We start from the raw sequence: 15,868 nt of genomic DNA on the forward strand, positions 1-15,868 counted from the left end.
TTTGTCTTATTTCTCTTTTCACAAAATAATGTATAGAGAAAACATGTTTACAATATAATACATACAATTAACATTTATGAATGCAGGAATGAGGACAAGTAATGGTGTAAATTATTCCTATACGGGATCTACATTTTCTACAGTGATTTGTTTCATTTAACAGTTCATTGAACTATTTGACCTCCAACAATTATATTTGTCTATAAATCAAATAATTTGAATAATGTCTCATTACAAGTAGCTTGCACCCAAATTTGGAAAGCCATAATTAAATTTTGGACTTTACTACATTCCCAAAGTACATGCTGTATTGTTTCTTTTTCTATGAAGCAGAAATTACACAAATCAGACTGAACAAAATGAATCTTTTTCAAATAAGTGTTTGTAGCTAAGACATGATTATTAATTCTAAATTGCAACCATTGTAGTTTTGAATTTTTATTTGTGTCAAAAGGCAATCTGTATATTTTTTTCCATTCCTCAATAGGGATATTTCCAAATATGGTGTCCAACTTTGTTTGGCCTGTAGGCAATACATTATTTTTATTCAATACATTATACATATCTCTTGTACCTTTTTTACTTTTAATAACAATATCAATATACAGTGGTATCAATTGTAATGTAAGTTTTTTTTCAAAATTCCATCCTAATCGTTTAACTGCCAAAATAATACCATTATAATCAAGGAAGTTAGTATTTAAATTAAAAGCTTCATTAAATTCATTCTGTTGAAGAAAGCTGCCATCTTCTTTAAGTAAATCATTTATAAAATCACACCTTTATCAAACCATTGCTTATAATATACAGTATTATTACCTATTTTTATTAAATCATTATACCAAATTGGTAGAGATAATATTTGTTCTAGCATAAATATTTCAATTTTCCCTCTTAATGTATTCCACGCACTAAAAACATCAATCCAAAATTTGTTATGAAGTACATTTTTGATATTATATTCAATATATCTATTTCCTAACGTTAAAAGCTTATTTCTATTAATTTTTGTAAAAAGAAGTGTCTGCCAATTTGAATTTTTAAGACAAATATTTCTAATCCATGTTGATTTTAAGGCCATTTCAAAATGTTGGATATTAACCATTTTCAAGCCACCTTCTTCATAACATTTCACAATAATATCTCCTTTGACCTTTGCTACTGGACTTCCCCAAAGGTATTCATTGAACATATTTTGAATCTCTTTCATAGTAGATTGGTTAGGTGATGGTAATCCTATAAATAAGTGTGTAAGTATTGGTAGTAGCAGTGTTTTTATTACGGTTACTCTACCTATCGGAGTTATATATCGTCTATTCCACTGTTTAATTAGTGCCTTTAATTTTGTATTTTTTTCTTTGAAGTTAGACTGAACTATTTTACTGAGGTCAACATTGAAGTTAATTCCTAAAAGATTAAAATGTGTTGAACCCCATGATAGAGCAAGATTATTGACTAATTTCTCTGAACTGTATTTTTTACTCCCTATCCATATAACTTGTGTTTTTGTGTAGTTTGATTTGAGTCCCGATATTTCCCAGAAGTAATTAAGTTCTTTTAAAGCATACCTAAGTGATGTTTCAGTACTATCTAGAATAAGAGAAGTGTCATCAACAAATTGTTATATAAGATGTTCTGTTGTGTCAATTTTTATGCCTTTTATGTGTGTATTTGTTCTTAATTTAATTGCTAATATTTCTGCACAGAGAAGAAAAATATAGGGTGATAATGGATCTCCTTGTCTACAGCCTCTTTCTAGTTTAATGGGTTTAGATAAATTTCCACCTTGGTTTAAAAAAGAAGAAATATTATTTGTAAAAGTTTTTATCCAATGTTTAATTGAGTCCCCAAAGTTGAAAATTCTGAAACTTGATTTATAAATGTCCATGAAACAGAATCAAAAGCTTTTTCGAAGTCTATTAAAAGAAGCATGCCTGGTATATGTTGTTCTTCTGTATAATCCATTACATCATAAATTAATCTAGTATTATCAGCTATATATCTGCCTGGAATAAAACCTGTTTGAACACTATGTATAAGTTTATCTAGAACTGATTTAAGTCTTTTTGCGATGCATCCTGAAGCTATTTTATATATAACATTTAAAAGAGAAATCGGTCTCCAATTATTTAAAAACTGACGGGGTTTATCTCCCTTTGGTATACAAATAATGATTCCATGTTTTTGAGTTACAGATAATTCACCTGTTTCATATCCCTGATTTACTGATCGAATAATAAATGAATTAAGATTTTTCCAAAAGAATTTAAAAAATTCAACAGTGAAACCATCTGACCCAGGACTTTTATCATTTTTCATACTCTTTAATACATCTGTTGCTTCCTTATAATTAATATTGCCTTTTAAATTATTTTTTTTTCATCGACTGTTAATTTAGGGATATCAGTAAGTGAGAGATCATTAATCCATGAGTAATTAGAGGGTTTATCATTATTTCTATAGAGTCTGTCATAGTACTTTCTGGTTTCTTCTAAAATTTCCTCCTGCTTTGCAATAATTCCCATCTCTGTTTCTATCCTTGGTATTATTTTTTCTGTGAAATTTCTTTTTTCCAAACTACAAAAATATTTTGATGGTTTTTCCCCTTCTTCTATCCATTTTACCTTTGATCTAAACATATTTCCCTTCAATTTTTTATCTCTAATCTCTTCTAACTCTTTTTTACATTGATAAATATCATCATTATTTGTAATTCCCTCCCTTTCTTCTAAGTTCTGAATTTTGGTAATCAACTCTGTTTCTATTTTCGAAGACTGTTTTTTTTTTTTTTTTTTTTAAGAGGCATAAGAAATTGTTTTTCCCCTGATTTCCATCAATAAAGTTTCCAAAAATAACTGGTCATCAATAATAAATTGTATTTCATTTTCATTTATGTTATCCAAGTTATTCATATCATAGATTGGCACTGCATACTGTTTCTTTACATCTTTTATTACTTTCTGGACTGTTTGTACATACTCAATATCGTTTAATAAAGTATTGTTGAAATTCCATAGACTTTTACCCCTTTTGAATTCTTGAAATTTTATTTTTAATGTAATCATGGAGTGGTCAGACTTATAACTCGATTCAACAGTACAATTTAATATATTTGATAGGATATTCCTTGAGGTTAGAAAAAAATCTAGTCTAGCTTGTTTTGTAGGATTTTTTCGTCTCCATGTAAATCTTTTTGTATCTGGGTGAAATTCTCTATACGAATCAACTAAATCACATTCATTTATAATATCAAGTAATTTATCTCTTGCATTTGGATTATTAATATGTTTGTAATTATAAGTGTCTATCAATGGATTTAAAACCAAATTAAAGTCTCCACAAAGAATATTCTTTTATTGTTATAATTTAATAATATTTCGTCTATTTCTGAATAAAAACTTGGATTATCAGTATTTGGACCATAACAAGTTATTAAAGTAAGTCTGTTCTCTTGTAAGTCCAAAACAATAAAATTACCATTTGGATCACATGTAGTATGATGAATAGTGTAAAAAAATTGTTATTGAATAATATTGCTACCCCTCTGGAGTTTGAGTTATTGTTACTAAATTGACAGTCATATCCCCATTCAGTTCTAATCCTATTTTCTAGTTTTGATGTAAAGTGTTTATCCTGCAGACAATATATATTATATTTTCTCTCTCTAATATACATAAAAACATTCTTTTTTTTTCTAAAGTCTCCAAGGCCCTGGCCTTTTAACTGAAGCAATTGTTAAGTATTCAGACATTTAAAGATTATTCTGTTATTTGTTATATATAAGATATCTACCTAAGTATTGTCAAATAATTTCAAGATTTTACCAGGGTAGCTTGTTAATTGTATTAATACCGATACTTTGTCTGAAGAGAAATCTCGAGAGAAATGACGAAGGAATAGAGTACAGATCAAGGAGAAAGGTAAAAAGAGATAGAAAGAAAAGCAGAGAGAGAAGGAAATGTTTTCCATACTGACTGGAAAAAAGTGAAAGGAAACTAAACAAAATATGAGATATGCCATTGTTCAGCATTCTATGGAATGTGGATATTAAACAGTGAACACTGAAACAATTTAATTTACTATGCCTGATTTTTTTTTTTTTTTTTTCTGAATCCTGTTTATCTGTAAACCAAAGAATATCTAACAGTAGCCTTACAGTAAAGCTATACATGCTACAGTATTTATATTATTAAAGTATATGTGCAATCCTTATACTCTTGTGTTATGCACTGTATGTTAGGCTTAATTCAACTGTATACTCGGAAAAAAATTGATGTAAACAAATTAAAAAATCTGAACAAATAGTCATATCTATATTTATTACATTTTTACCAGTGAAATATCAAAAAGATTCATTTTATAAAAGTGATATTTTTCACTAGTGAAAAATATCACTTTTGCTGATTCGACCAATCAAATTAATGCTTAGAAAATACCAAAATAATTGACCAATCAGAAAGCTTGACATAAATGTCAGCACCTGGACAGGGGGAACTCCTTTTTTGTATGCAAACTTTCGTTGTAGGCCTAGTTAGAATGTGGGGTAGGTTTTTCGTTGATAAAAAATGTAATAAAGAGAATATCTTACAGTGTCTCCAGTAATACCAAATATATTTCACTCGTGTGGCTAATATTTTGATATTTTTCACTCGTGCTGCGCACTCGTGAAAAATATCAAAATATTAGCCCCACTCGTGAAATATATTTGGTATTACTGAAGACACTGTTAGATATCCTCTATATATACAGAAAAGACAAATGAAAAGTCATAAGGGACTTTTACAAAATAGTATATACAATCCAGTTTTTATAGGTATATCATGTTCGAAAACAAATAGGCTTAGCTACGTTTGTTACTTTAAGTGGAAGTGTCTTCTTTTAGTTTTTATTATTAAAACTGAATTGAAATGTAGAATATATAACATAGAGGAAGTACCCTTTCATACCACTATTCAAATTCACATCTTATAAGGTATGTTAAGAATTGGTGATAACAAAGTGTTTGTCCAGAGTTGCGGACCTACAACTGTTTTCTAAATAATGTATAAATTAAATAATTAGCATCCACACATTTATGAAAGGAAGCAAAAAAGGAAGAAGGGAGTTAACTCAGTCTTATTTATTTGAACGATATTAATACATGCCATACAAGTTTCAACATCTTTCTCGGGTTGTTATTCAGACATGTATTGAAATGAATGTATATATACATATACATGTAAATTTATGTACCTTTACATATTTTAAAACTAATACTGCCCGGTTTTTTCTCAGGAATGTACACTAAGCTGATTTACTTAAAGACTGGAATATTTAGTATATGTTTCTGTTAGTGCAGAATGTATTTCATTGTGAATTATAAAATAAGATAGCTACATTATGTACGTGTGTACAGGGGCACCATATGAGAAAGGCTATATACTAAAACATCAAGTTCCGACTCCAACATCTCTCTAAAAGCTGTTTTAGTGATGCTTACATGAATACAGTCAAATATGCTTACATGAATACAGTCAAATATGGGAATTGATCTGTGTCACTAAAAGTCCCAAATCATGTCTTTTTCGCAATTATTATTTCTACATGAGTTTATGGCTTCCACATATACAATGTATATAAGGTTTATAATTTCACATAAAAACTTGGAAAGCTACAAAGGAAGGAAAAAGTACAAAAGTACACCATTTTAAATGCATATATATATATATATATCATAAGGGACTTTTACAAAATAGTATGAGCAGCAAGAGCTGCGAAAGCGCTTGGAAGTCAGTCGTCGAGTTTTTTTATTATTATATCTTTATTCTTACTTTCACATGGAAACAAACTATTTTTTCACTTTATATATATATATATATATATATTACATCGTAGATAAGATATTTAATTGACTCCTATAAGTCATGTTATACAAAATAGCATATACATAGTTTAAAATTTATATTCCACTAACTGCCATTTATTTTTTCATTTATGTTACTTGTATTTATATATATGGTCAATTTCAACAGTAAGAATGATAGCTGGGAGACACCTTGTTTTGTATTGTCATGCATATTAACAATTGAACATCGACAGAAACTGGGGGGGGGGGGGGGGGGGGGGGGGGGGGGGGGCATAGAAAAGGAATATATACAGATATATACATGTATACAGTTATTTACACAAACTAAATTGGATTTTATGGTCCATTTATTTTCTTAAGTTTTTTTATATTCATTTGGTTGCATGCCCGGTGTCATTAGCATTAGATACTAAAGGATGTTTTACTGCCAAATATTTATTTATCGAGGAATTTCTGTCATGACCATTAACATTAATGTTTTCATTTTTAGATTCAAAATGCTCATACAATTTCTTTGCACCAAAAAATTCATGGCGCTGACTCAGAGGGTCATCTGCGTGAGTGACACTCACAGCAGGAACCCAAGTGGGTCTTGGATCCAATAGCAATGACATCACTTTGCTTATCCTTGTCTAGCGTACGATAATATTGAGATCCCTTTGTAATAATTGTTTTCGATGTCCTCCTCATTCCCATTGTCCTGATTTTCATGTGATCAACAGTGTAGCAGTGACTTCCTCATTGGGAGCATCATCGATACTAAAGTCAGCAAGTTTACAAGTCTCCTCACAGAACACCTCATGCATTCCTTCAAAAAAGGATGAGGCACATATTCCTAAATTTGCTGCCTCACAGAGTCTTTCGTATTGGGCACACCTCATACCTGTTGCCATAAAAGCGTTGGCAAACCTCATGTTGACCAACATGTTACCCCCAGATATATGTGGTGAAGTGTAATATTTATAAGTATGATGGGTCGCACATTTAAAGCATGACCTTGATGTGGAAGTTTACTGATGTCCAGCAAATGTTCACATTGACTTTTGTGGTTCTGAATTGCACAAGTGATGCGTAATAATCCAGATAATGTACACATTCATTAGCTCCTTCTCTTCGAATGGCATGTAACCACTGCTTTCGGAAGGTTGGTTTGATTTTTATTGACGGTAAATGATGAGAACGAAGGCTCTGGTCCATTCTTGCATTTCCATTAGAATGTGGCATCGTCAAGGCCTTTGGGTTTGTTCTTTGTGTTCGGTGGTGCGTGAATCGCCTCGCCTTCGATTTGACCCGGGGTCAATGAATAATTTTTTTATAACTCCTTACAAACCTACATTGGATAAATTCAAGAAACTAGACACAGAGTCAACATACCCAGGGAAAAATGCATAAAGTAGCATTATTTGGTAAAAGTATTACCTGGGGGAAAATACACCAAAATCTTATTAATACCATGTCGATATTGGAACATACGTCAACTCTGGGCTGATAATGGAGCAAGCAAACGATGACAACAAATGAGCGGCGATTTCACCTTTTATACCCTCTCTGGCATACGCACTCACCATACGCATGCATGTCGCAAACACGAGAGGCCGTCCTTAAATGACCTTAGCCGTTAATAGGACGTTAAACAAATAAAACCAAACTATTTATACCCCTCTGTATTAGTTACACGCAACAATTTCAACCAGATTCCGAGTCATGATTTATGATTGGTTCAACATGGAATAACAACACCACCACCCCTCCCACATTTTAACTTTTCTTTTGCCCAACACATTTTAAATCTCCTTCAACACGCGTGATTGTAGACTGTACTGAAATAAAGGTACAGACACCTAACTAAAAAGTTTTGAATTCAAAGACCTACTCTAGAGTCACACGACATTTAAAAGTTTAATAGGTATTACACTATTTGTCAGTGTTTCCTTTGTTAGTACTTTGTATACTGGATCTATTCTAGTCCAAACATGCAGCATCAGTGATTCCTCCATTTCTCGGTAAAAATGGGAAATGTACGAAAGAGGAGATGGCTAAAACATAAGCTCGATTGCAGATACATGTAGAACGGGCCATAAGGAGAATAAAAGAATATCACATTGTTGATAAAGTGATACCACTTAATTTGGCTTCATCAATCAATCAAATATGGACCGTGTGTGCTGTGTAACCATTTTCCGTTGTCCGCTACAATTTTGATTTGTGACTATTAAAGGGGTATAACCGCGTTCGGATGAGAATTATAAGGTTTTTTTAGCCTACCAGTTATAGAATTAACGCTAAAGTATACAGGAAAATGTATCGTACACAAATACTGTGTGTCTTGGTGTCATGATTAGTGAAACTAATGATTGAATTGAGATTTTTTATTTTACTACATACAAGTCATGGAAGGGGGTGGGGGTGGGGGTGGGGGAGGTGTTTACAAAATGCCTTGAGCGTTAATGCCCAATTATTTTTCAATTACATGCATATCACACCTGATTTTGAAGAGGACCAAAGTTTATTTCACAAATACTTCAAAACAAATCAAGTGAAATAAATATGCATGTACGTTTATTAATAATTATCAGTCTTAATTATATATGTCTATCCCACAACACATGTATACGAATACAAGTTTAAAGGATAATGTTTCAAAATATTTACAATGTATAATCATCCCTCAAATATTTAGGTCCTGAAACTGAAATATTGTGTCTATAGGTAAACTGTACCGGTTTGTAGCAAGTTAGAACAATGCAACTATTGTGTATATACCAAATATATTTGATCTACCTGGTCATGTAGGCAAAACGCTTTGTTACATATAGTGACAACAATAGTGACTACCACTAAGGGACAAGACCTATCTACCTGGCCAATTAGACTTAGAAACACAGAATGAATGTCAAAGGCTATATATACAGGTACATACAGTCAGTATGGCCTCTGCTGGTATTTTGAAGAACTATGAACTTTTAAAGAGAAATCTACATGTATGTGCATATATACATTATGAAATTCTTATGTACATACTGGGAGGAGGATTTGGTACTCAAACCCTACCCGCAGCAATGAGGTGAATGATGGGTATAAACGATACGTGTACCGATGTTTTTGACCTCTAGCAGTTGAGACGATTGGTAGATTTTGTGACTTACATACAAGTGTTCACTATATCCAAACGTAAGACTCGAAGTGATACGGTTCTTTGTGATAACCATGCGTCCCTGACCCACGTGCTTTCGCCTATGAATGTTTTTTGTTTGAAGAAAACCAAAATTTTACCTCATTACTATAACTTATTACAAGCTTACCGGTTATAAGTATTTATATATTAAAGTATTTAAAATACTGAAGTTTCCATCCACGTAAATATGGTATATCATATACACGTCTCTTCCAGAAGGTAGAAAGTTGTAGTAATCCATTACAAAGGGATACAATAGTAACGTGACCCTGGGGTCAGGGTCTGCTGAGAGTAGCCAGATCACACCTGCAGACCAGTCAATTTTAAACAAAGATGCACCCTGTACATGAGAAGTACAAATATACTTGATAGAACTATCCCGTGAAGTAATTCGACTATGGTTGAGAAGATGAATTATTTATATGACAATATCCGTAAACTGTAAAACGAAAGTAGGTCTTGCCAAACTACATATAGATTATGATACGATAGCTATGAATTAAATCAGTGTTACTTTCCATTGTAATTTAGCACAATGGTGTCTCAAATATTGCGAAAATAATCCGATAATGTTCAACGGTCTACTGTTTTTATTATCGTCGTGTTTTCTGGGTCACGTAACCGACGCCACGAAATGTCATACAGCTAATGGACCTAAGTGTTATCCACTCCAAACCTCCACTTATCGACTATAGATGCCTGATTCTATAGCATGTGGGCTTCCTACGTCATCAAATTCATTTCCCGCGAAATTACTGGGAAATCTAAAACAATTCTTTAAATGAAATGAAGCGAAAGAAACAGAAAACGTCTAAATAAAAGCATCGTGGTCAGTACTGAGTACAACGTTAAAGTTCATTGTAAATACTTGCTACTATTTGCCAACCAAAAGCATAAGTAATTTAAATCAAATTATTTTAAAATCCATATTTCGTTTCTATTATAATCTTAAAATTTGTATCGCAAGATCATTTAGAAGCTTTGCAGTACTTACTCTTCCAAACGCACAGATGCTTTGATTTTAACAAAGATGGCGACCTGAAGCTGCGAGGCGGTTTGGATTGGAATTAAATTGCGTATATTTCGGCAAGTAAACATCGTACAATGTTCCCGTATGGTCAGATCATCTAATTTTGTCATTATGTATTCAGAACAGTTGTTGTTTAGACGCTACGGTCATTAACATAAAAATTCGGATTATTATATAAACCTCATGGTTATCATCACATTTGCTTTTATTAAAAATCCTTAAGGCTCTCTTATATTCAATAAATAAAGTTTTACATTCCTCTGTAACCCAAGGCTTATCAACGCCTCTATTGTTTCTATTCAAAAACTTGGGACGGTCGTCATTTGTATTGCTACAGTCTGTACAATAAGGTACAGTACATTCATTTATAATAGTACATATATTTGTAACACAGTTTCATTCCACCTTACTGTTTTACATTTCGATCTAAAATGGTCGTCTGTATTAAAAGATTGACGCATATTTTGTTTGTCGAATATCGGCAGCCTTATTAGTATGATGAATGATCAGATTTCGTTTTAAACTTACCCGAGGAAAAGTTTCGAACACATGCATTATATTCACAGTCTACGAGTAAATAATCGATAAGACTTTTACCATTACTGCTACAAAAAGTAAAACTTCCTTCCCTATCACTTTTATGACACCCGTTTACAAGCATGCTTAATGATTTACATAATGATAACAATTTTCTTCCAAAAGTACTAACAGTTTTGTCCATGTTTTTACTTTCTGTGATAACAGGATCCTTATTATAGTCGAAACAAATTTCATTATCTCCGAAAACATATATATTACCATTGTCACAATCGCTTGTATTTGTATAATTGTCATGTGTGTCTGTAAATATTGTGACGTGTTGTTACTATCTGTATGGCGTAACGTTAACGGATGTTCCGTAGAGGGTGAGTGAGCGCGCACGAGCAGGAGCCATGACAGTGCTACAACAGGCCGTGTCGACGGATTTGAGGGTTTTTAACATTATACGGGCACAGAAACCTTACAGTCTGTATTGTTTTATCAGTTAGTAATTATATATATTGGATAATCATCGTTTATTTTGTGTAAAAAGGGGTTATTTTACCTTGGAATGTTGTTCATGCATTATGTCAACGTGCGGTCCAATCATGCATATCGTTCAATGAGTTGTAACTGTTGTAATTGATTTATATACATTTGTTCAATCGTACTTCCAAATATTAACATGTATATTCGATATTTGGAAGGTATTTAGGTTATTTGTATATTTTATATAACTTTATAAAACTTAAATGCTAGTCAAATTTTATTGTATGGAAGCTCATAGGGATCGTACGGTTAGTTATTGTATGATTAAGTTGATACATGGACCAGCACTTTTTCGGGGTAAAAAGTGTCAATATTACATTTCCTATACTTGTATTCATGTCATATTTATGGTATTTACGATACATTTTAGAAATAATATTTGAAATGTATACTTTGAAAGTAGGTGTAATATTATATAAAGTAGCAATATGCGTGGTTGTGTATTTGTGTGTAGCAAGTGTGTTTATGTTTCCACAGCAATAATGTGGACTCGAGAGATGTGAAGCCGGATGGTCAAAACCGCCTGAGTCGTATTACAGGACCAGATGCTGCCATACTGGACTTCAGTAAATGATAACATATGTTGAAGACAAGGCGCAGTTTGCCGAGTTATGGAGACCCAGATAGATCTGACGACGGGTCCTCATATGTCAGTGATTGACAATACATGTACATCCATCCTTCGTACGATGATATCAGCCGTCCGTGTAGGAGGCTGTGCAGACAGACAAAATGGTATTTAGTCTGTGTTTTTCTTATATGATATTGCCACACGTGTGTAGACATCAGACAGACATACTGGTGTCCTATATCTATGACAAGAGTATGCAGCTGATCTCCACCTAGTGTTTTTCTGGAGCATAGGAGACATGTGCAGAGACATTGTTAAGTGTGTGTAAGATGTGAGAGTGTGACATGAACATTTGTAGTTATCTTGCTGTATTTTGTGTTGTGTTATGTATATAAATTTACTATTTTTGTACATATCCGTTATTGAGTTTTCTCTTCCCCAACTGGAGAACAACCTCGCTTGTCCCACGTTACAAAATTGGTGGCAGCGGTGGGATAAGCCTCGTTTGTCTCTGTAGGGATTAGAATACCTATAACGCTTTATGGTAATGTAAGAAAAACATTCCTAGGGATATTTCTTGGTACAGGAATTTGTCTTTGGGTTGTAGGTATTATTTGCCGTTGTTACTTATCTGGACGGTTCTACATGATACAGGTAAGTACGAGAACTGGGGAGTTCCAAAGGACAAAGCGGAGCATGTGTGGTAAGTATTACCCTGTGCTGTTTGTGTGGGCAGTCTTATTTTGTCATTCTTCTTTGATTGTTTCCCCCTGTTTGTTATTGAGTTTTCTCTTCCCCAACTGGAGAACAACCTCGCTTGTCCCACGTTACAACCATTCGTTTTGTATCGACCTATAGAGTCTTCGAGATCTGGGAAAATATCGATATCACAGTTGTGGTAAAAAAAACTGTTTTCTATCCAAAAGATACAGTCGTGCATATTTTCTACGAGCCTAATATCATTGGCGTAACTACTTTTGTAGAAAACAACCACACCTCCACCTTTCCCGGTTTTTCTTGGCATTACATAAGCATTGTAGCCTGGAAGCTCAATCTCGTCTGTTTTTGAGATCCAACATTCTGATAGAAATATGATGTCATGCTTATAAGCAATTTCTAGAAAGTCTGTATCCTTGCGATTATTAACAAGTCCTTTACTAATGTTCCATGACAGGAATGACAACTCACCCTCCTGTATGTCCTACCTGTTCTGCCTCGGTTGCGGGGTAACTGATGGTTCCCAGGGCCGTTGAGGCCCCCTGTTGTTGGACTGTGAGTTTGCCGAATTTGCGGGTGTGTTGGTAGCGCGAGGCTGGGTAACTGGTGTGTATCGCTGCCGCGGGGTAGCAGTAGGCTGTTGACGTCCTCTGTCTTGGTTTACTCGAGGATGTCATCTTAAGAGGTTAGATTTTCACAGAGCTAAACGCTGTTATAATGCCGAAAAAAATATCACAAACAAAACTGTTCTTAAAGATACTGAAATAGAATATAGAAAAACTTTAAATAAGTACTATAGAATTCATCAAGAAAAAATGAAATTGAATATTGAGATGGAAGATTCGATGATTTACTGAATGGTGAAATTACTGAGTGTGAAATTACTAAATCTATTTGTAGTTTAAGCAACAATAAGGCTGCAGGTTATGATGGAATCTTAAATATTTCAATTTCTACTCAAGTTGGACTCTATGAAACTACCAAACTTAATCTGTTTCATTTGCTCATGAATTTGACCAGATTAATACTGATCAGAGCGTATGAATACATGGTTAAAATCCTTCCGCGGAACGATTTCACTTTTTCTACATTGTTGTTATAAACATGGAATAATTATTAAAATTATCAAATTTATAATGTATTCTTGTATTTTATGAAAGACCAGATATGCTAAATACTTCTATTTTTGACAAAATAATGCTGTTTTTAATCCTAAAATTGCGGACTATTTTACTCGACCGACTAGACATGCACAATCCGGAACTCCTCGCGATTTTTCCACATTTGGACTTGCTTCGAGACATTAATATCTAGACCGACATTTTTATTCGAAAAAAAAAATCAATTGAAATATAAGGATTGAATCTTGATTTGGTCGATTTCATGGGGTCATGGATTGAGTTGCTCTTGAGACAAATTCAACATGAACTGCTTCTCAGTTTATTAAATTTGTCTCAAGAGCAACTCAATTCATGACCCCATGAAATCGACCAAATCAAGATTCAATCCTTAAATGAGTATTTAAAAGCCACTGTAGAATTATTTAAACCATTATATTATAAATTATTTAATACCATTTTTAATACAGGCTTCATACCCGATTCCTGGAAAGAGGGGTTATTAAACCTATATATAAACGTAAGGGTGATCCTGATAACTTAGACAATTATAGAGCAATTCTATTCTTAATAGCAGATTAAATAAGATGGCTGATGAAATAAATCTAATAACTTATGCCCAGGCTGGATTCAGAAAAAAATCATTCTACTACCGATAAGATTTTTATTCTTCATGTCTTAACGTCCATCTAGTTTTCACTTGGAAAAAGTTATTTTGAACATTCATAGACTTCAAAAAGGCCTTTGATACGGTTTGGAGACTTGGGCTATGGAAAAAAGTCCAGAAAAGTAATATAACAGGGAAAATATTTAAAGTTATTTATAATTTATATGCAAATATCAAATCCTGTGTAAAAAGTGGAAATGAGGTATCTGAAATGTTCAATTGTTATATCGGGGTAAAACAAGGGAAAATGTATCGCCATTTCTATTTGCCATTTACCTGAATGATCTAGAAGACTTTCTTGGAGAAAAAGGTGTGAGTTGTTTAGAAAATTTAGGTGAAAACATTGGAATTCATATCAAACTGTTTATAATTCTTTATGCAGACGATACAGTAATTATATCTGAATCGAGCGAAGAACTCCAATCAGTCCTGAACACATTTGAATTATATTGTAATAGATGGAAGCTTGTTATAAATACAAATAATACTAAAATTGTTATATTTTCAAAAAGAAAGTGTCGAATAAACTTCCATTTTACAATATCCAATGATGTGATAGAGGTTCTAGAATCATTTCCTTATTTAGGAGTTCTGATGAATTATAATGGGAGCTACTACAAAACAACAATGAAACTGGTGGAACAATAAAAAAAACTATGTTTGCTGTATACAAGAAAAAAAGAAATATCTCTTTGTTTGTAGACCTACAATTAAAAGTTTTTGACTCCCTCGTATTACCGATACTTTTGTATTCAGTAGAAGCATGGGGCTTTGAAAATTTAAGTAACATCGAAAAACTACATTTACAGTTCTGCAAGCGTATACTAGGTATTAAAAAAGTACACCAAACTACATGGTATATTGTGGGATTTGGAGATTCCTATTATATATAGAAGTTAAAACAAGAATTATTATGCTTTGGCATGAATTGATAACTGGTAGTAATCTATCTAGCTATGTATAACTTAATGTTTAATTTACAGACAAACGGAACTATGGATTTCAAATGGTTAAAGAATGTTAAGAATATATTTATAGAAACTGGTATGAATTTTATCTTGGATTATCACACACTATGTACATTAAATAGAGATTACTTGAAGTATAATGTGAAACAAAGATTACAAGACCAATTCATCTAAAAATGGTTTAACGATATTGAGAGCTCATCAAGAGGGTCTGTCTATTTTATCTATAAAAGAAATTTTGTGTTTGAAAATTATCTTGTGAAGTTAAAGCCAAAAGAAAGACAAATTATTACTTAATTAAGAACTTCAAATATGCACTTACCTATAGAAACTGGAAGATGGATTGGAATACCTAAAAAAATAGAACCTGTAATCTATGTTTTAATGAAATCGGTGACGAATTTCAATATTTATTCAAATGTGATCATACAACTGTTAAGCAGATAAGACGACCATTCATTCCAAATTACTACTGTACTAATCCCAGCCTTATTAAAATGCAAGGATTATTTACCATATGTAATGTGAAGATTTTATCGAATGTCAGCAAATTTCTACAAAAACTTGAAAAATTACTGGATGTATATCATTAGTTTATCATTGTAGCATCTGTTGTAAATTGCATTGATATTTTTCTAACCGCCATGTGTTCATGAATTTAATGTATGGTGACCTCTTGTCACATACTCTGTATGTCTGAGAGAGAAAT

This window comes from Pecten maximus, chromosome 17 (assembly GCF_902652985.1).
Source record: "Pecten maximus chromosome 17, xPecMax1.1, whole genome shotgun sequence".
Lineage (NCBI taxonomy): Eukaryota > Metazoa > Mollusca > Bivalvia > Pectinida > Pectinidae > Pecten > Pecten maximus.